This window comes from Onychomys torridus, unplaced genomic scaffold (genome assembly GCF_903995425.1).
Source record: "Onychomys torridus unplaced genomic scaffold, mOncTor1.1, whole genome shotgun sequence".
NCBI lineage: Eukaryota > Metazoa > Chordata > Mammalia > Rodentia > Cricetidae > Onychomys > Onychomys torridus.
In genome coordinates, this window is record NW_023412735.1 from 84,023 (window position 1) to 89,452 (window position 5,430).

Below are 5,430 nucleotides of genomic sequence, written 5' to 3' on the forward strand. Positions count from 1 at the left end.
TATCTTATATCCAAAAAATGCATATTGAGGTCAAGAGAGAAGAAAATTCTCATTTGATAAATATGAAATATCCAAAAAATACATATTGAACACAAGAAAATAAATAAAACAAAAATTATCCCCTAATAAATACTTATATCCAAAATAAACATATTGAGCACTAGAAATTAGAAAAATAATACAAAAATTCTCATCTGATAAAGGTCTAATATCCAAAATGCTCATATTGAACACAAGAAACAAAAGAAATAAAACAAAACAGCCAACATCAAATTAAATGAAGAGAAACTCAAAGAAATACCATTAAAATCAGGAACAAGGCAAGGTTGTTCCATCCATCTCCCCATACTTATTCAATATAGTACTTGAAGTTCTAGCCAGAGCAATAAGACAACATAAGGAGATTAAGGGGATACAAATTGGAAAGGAAGAAGTCAAGCTCTCCCTATTTGCAGATGACATGATAGAATACATGAGTGACTCCCAAAATTCAATGAAGGAACTAATACAGCTAATAAACACCTTCAGCAACATAGCAGGATATAAGATCAACCAAAAAATAAGTAGCCGTCCTATATACAATAGACAAACAGGCTGAGAAGGAAAACAGAGATACATCACCCTTTACAATAGCCACAAGTGATATAAAATACCTTGGAGTTACTCTAACTAAGCATGAGAAGGACCTATATGACATGAACTTTAAGTCCCTGAAAAAAACAAATTGAAGAAGATGTCAGAAAATGGAAAGATCTCCCACACTCATGGATAGGTGGGATTAACATAATAAAAATGGTGATCTTACCAAAAGTAATCTACAGACTCAATGCAATCCCAATCAAATCACCTACACAATTCTTCACAGACCTGGAAAGAATACTCAACTTCATATCAGATGAGTTTTTTATTTATCTAATAATGTTCAATATGGATATGTTTGATATTAGATTTTTATCAGTTTTCAATAGGTATATTGGGGATATTAATCCTTTATCATGTGAAATTTTATTTTATTTAATTTCTTGTGTTCAGTATTATATTTTGGTTATTAGACCTTTATCAGATGAGAATTTTTTTTTTATTTATCTGAATTCTAGTGTTCAATATGTATATTTGGAGATTAGTCCTTTATCAGATATGAATTATTGTTTTATTTACATAAATTTTTAGGATCAACATGTATATTTTGATAGTATACCATTATCAGGTGAGGATTTTTGTTTTTATTATGTGATTTCATGTATTCAATATGTATATTTTGAATATTAGACTGTTGTTAGGTGAGAATTTCTGTTTTTTTTTAATTTCATGTGTTCAGTATGTATGTTTTCAATATTAGACATTTATCAGATGAGAATTTTATGTTATTTATTTAATAATGTCAATATGTATAATTTGAATATCCATTTTGTGTTTTTTGTAGTTGATATTTTGTATTCAATATGTATAATTTGTATATTAGAACTTTACAGGTGAGAAGTTCTGTTTATTGATCTGATTTCTTCTGTTTCTGTTCAACATGGATAGTTGAGATATTAAACCATTAACAGATGAGAATTTTTTGTTGTATTTGTCTGATTTCTTGTTTTCAATAGGTATATTTTTTATAATAGACCTTTATTAGGGGAGAAATTTTGTTTTATTTCATTTCTCTTGTTCTATTAGTATAGTTTTCTTATTAGACCTTTATCACAAGAGAATTTTGTTTTGTTTTTCTGATTTCTTGTTTTCTATATATTTTTTCAATGTTAGACCTTTATTAGGTGAAAATTTTTCTTGTATTGATCTGATTTCTTGTGTCCTTATGTATATTTTGCATACTAGACATTTATAAGTTGAGAATTTTCATTTGTTTATATGAATTCTTAGGTTCAATATGTATATTTGAGATATTAGACCTTTATCAGATGTGAATTTTTGTTTTATTTATCTAAGTATGTTCCATGTGCATATTTTTAATATTAGACATTTATCAGATGAGAATTTATCTTTTGTTTAATATCTTGATTAGAGTATGTGTATTTTGGATGTTTGAGTTTTTCTCCCATGAATTTCAAGTTGTCTGTTGGCTTGATGTAAATTGCCTTTATTATGTTTAAGTATGTTGCTTGTATTACTTCTTTCTCTAAGACTGTGAGGGTATCAAAAAGGGGTGTTGCTTTTGTCAAAGGCTTTTTCAGAATCTATTGGGAATATCATGTATTTCTTTTCTTTCAGTTTGTTCATATGATGGATTACATTCACTGATTTTTGTATGTTGAACTATGACTGCATTTCTTAGATGAAGCATACTTGACCATGGTGGATGATATTTTGATGTGTTCTTGAATTTGGTTTGCCCATATTTCATTGAGTATATATCCATCTATGTTCATAAGGGTTGTTTGTTCTGTAATTATGTTTCTTTGCTGTATCTTTGTTTGATTTGAGTAACTAAAGCCTCATAAAGAAATTTAGCAATATTCCTTCTGTTTCTAGTGTGTGGAACAATTTAGGTTTATCAGTATAAGCTCTTCTTTGAAATTCTGGTAGAATTCTGTGCTGAAACCATCTGTCCCTGGGCTTTTATTGGTTGATAAACTTCTTCTATTTCCTTGGGGGTTATAGATCTATTTGAATTGTTTATCTGGTCATGATTTAGTTCATGCCTTTGGTACCTATTCAGAAAATTCTCCATTTCTTTTATTTTATACTTTAATTTAATTTTACCTATCAGCCATGGATTCCCCTGTACTCCCCCATCCCCAGCCTGCCTTTCCACAAGCCCACCCCCATTCCCATCTCCTCCAGGGTAAATATTCCCTGGGAGATTCAGCTCAACCTGGTAGATTCAGTCCAGGCATTTCCAGTCCCCTTCTCCCAGGCTGAGCAAAGTGTCCCTGCATAAGCCCTAGGTTCCAAATAGCCAGCTCATGTACTAAGGACAGGTCCCAGTCCCATTGCCTGGATGTCTCCTGAACAATTCAAGCTAATCAACTGTCTCACTTATCCAGAAGGCCTGATCCATTTGGGGGCTCCTCAGCTATTTGTTCATAGATCATTTGCTTCCATTAGTTTGGCAATTTGTCCCTGTGCTTTTTAGATTCTTAGTCTCAACAATTCTTGCTCATACATCCCTCCCCTTTCTTGCTAATTGGACTCCTGCAACTCCAGCTGGGGCCTGGCCAAGGATCTTTGCATCTGCTTCCGATAGTAATTGGATGAGATTGATAGCATGACAATTAGGGTGTTTAGCTATCCAATCAACAGACTAGGTCAAGTTCGGGCTTTCTCTTTACCATTGCCAATAGTATATAGTGGGGGTATATTTATGGGTTTCTGGGGACCTCTCTATCACTTTGCTTCTTCCTATTCTCATGTGGTCTTCCTTTATCATGGTCTCTTATTCCTTGTTCCCCCTTTCTATTCTTGATCCAGCTGGGATCTCCTGCTCACCTAAGCTCTCTTTCCCTTGAACCTTACCCTTCATTACCCCTGACTCATGTCCAGGTTGTTCATGGAGATCTCATCCATTTCTCTATCATTGTGTTGATCCCTGTGCCTTTCTTATGGTCCTGTTTTCTAGGTGGCCTCCATGGACTTGTGAGTAGCAGTCTAATAATCTTTGTTTTACATCTAGTATTCTCCTTTGAGTGAGTACATACCATGTTTGTCTTTCTGAGTCTGGGTTACCTCACTCAGGATGTTTTTTTTCTAGATCCATCCATTTGCCTGTAAACCTCATGATGTCATTGTTTTTCTTTGCTGAGTAGTACTCCATATGTATGTGTGTGTGTGTGTGTGTGTGTGTGTATAACTCAAGACATTAAATAAAAAATTATTACATAATAAAGAACTAATATCCAATATATACATATTGAATACAAGAAATCAAATAAATAAAACAAAATATCTCCCCAGATAAATGTCTAATATCCAAACATACATATAGAACATAAGAAATAAAGTAAATAATATAAAAATTCCCATCTGATAAAGGTTTAACATTCATAATATACATATTGAACACAAGGAATCAGAAAAACAAAACAGAATTTCTTATGCGATAAATATCTAATGTAAAACAAATACTTACTAACAAGAACTCAGATGCATAAAACAAAAATTCTCATCTGTTAATGGTCTAATAACTAAAATAAATATATTGAACACAATATACCATTTAAATGAAACAAAAAATCTCATACAATAAATGTCCAATATCCATATTACATATATTGAACACAAGAAATCAATAACAAAAAAAATTCTTATCTGATATAGGTCAAATATCCAAAATACACATATTGAACTTAATTAGATAAATAAAACAAAAATTCCCTTCTGTTAAAGGACTAATATCAAAAAAATACACATTGCACTGATTAAATCAGATAACACAAAATTCTGATCTGATAAAGGTCTAATACCCAAAATATACCTATTGAACATAATTAGCTAAATAAAACAGAAATTTTCACGTGATAAAGGTCTCATTTCAAAAATATACATATAGTCCCAGTTTCTGGCCATTTGGTGGGCCCTGCAGAAAGCTTCCCCTTTTCCAAGACTGCAGGCAAACCCTGCAATCTCCACACCATGCCACCACACCCATCTGCCTGAGACTCCTGCAACTTCCTGAGACTCAGAGACCAGCTCCTAGCTCCCATCCCACCCCAGAGCTCCCATATGTACAAGATACAGTGATCCCAGCCTCTTCCTTAGACTCAAGGAGAATCTCTAGCTCTCATCTGCTCTGGAACTCCCATCTGGACCAGAGGTGAGTGCCTGGGGTCACACCCAGAGTGGCCCCCACCTAGGTCCCAGCCCAGGGCACCAGCCATTCTGGGGTAAGAACATTGCACCTTGGCCCCAGGTTCTGGCCATTGGATAACACACTCCCAAACTGACTGGGAAGGTTCCCCTTCTCCAAGACCCCTGGTGGACACTACAATCCCCACACCCTGCCCCAAAACTATTGACTGGAGACCCCAGCCAATTCCTGAGACTTAGAAACCATCCCCCAGCTTCCATCCTGCCCCAGAACTCCCATCTGGACCAGAGGTGAGTGCCTGGGGACATAGCTAGAGAGGCCCAGGCTATAGGTCCCAACCCTGGGCACCAGCCATCCTGGGAAGACCTGCCCAATTTGGCCCCAGTTTCTGGCCATTTTGATGGCCCTGCAGGAAGATTCCCTTTTCCAAGACTGTAGGCTGACCCTGGAATCTCCACACCCTGCCCCCACACCTATCTGCCCAAGATGCCACACACTTCTTGAGACTCAAAGACTAGCCCCCAGCTGCCATCCACCCAGAAACTCCCATCTGGACCAGAGCTTCCATCCTGCCCCAGAACTCCAATCTGGACTAGAACCCCCAGCTCCCATTTGGCCAGCACTCCCATGTGAACCAGAGCTACCATCCTACCTAGAGCTTCCATCTGGACTAGAGA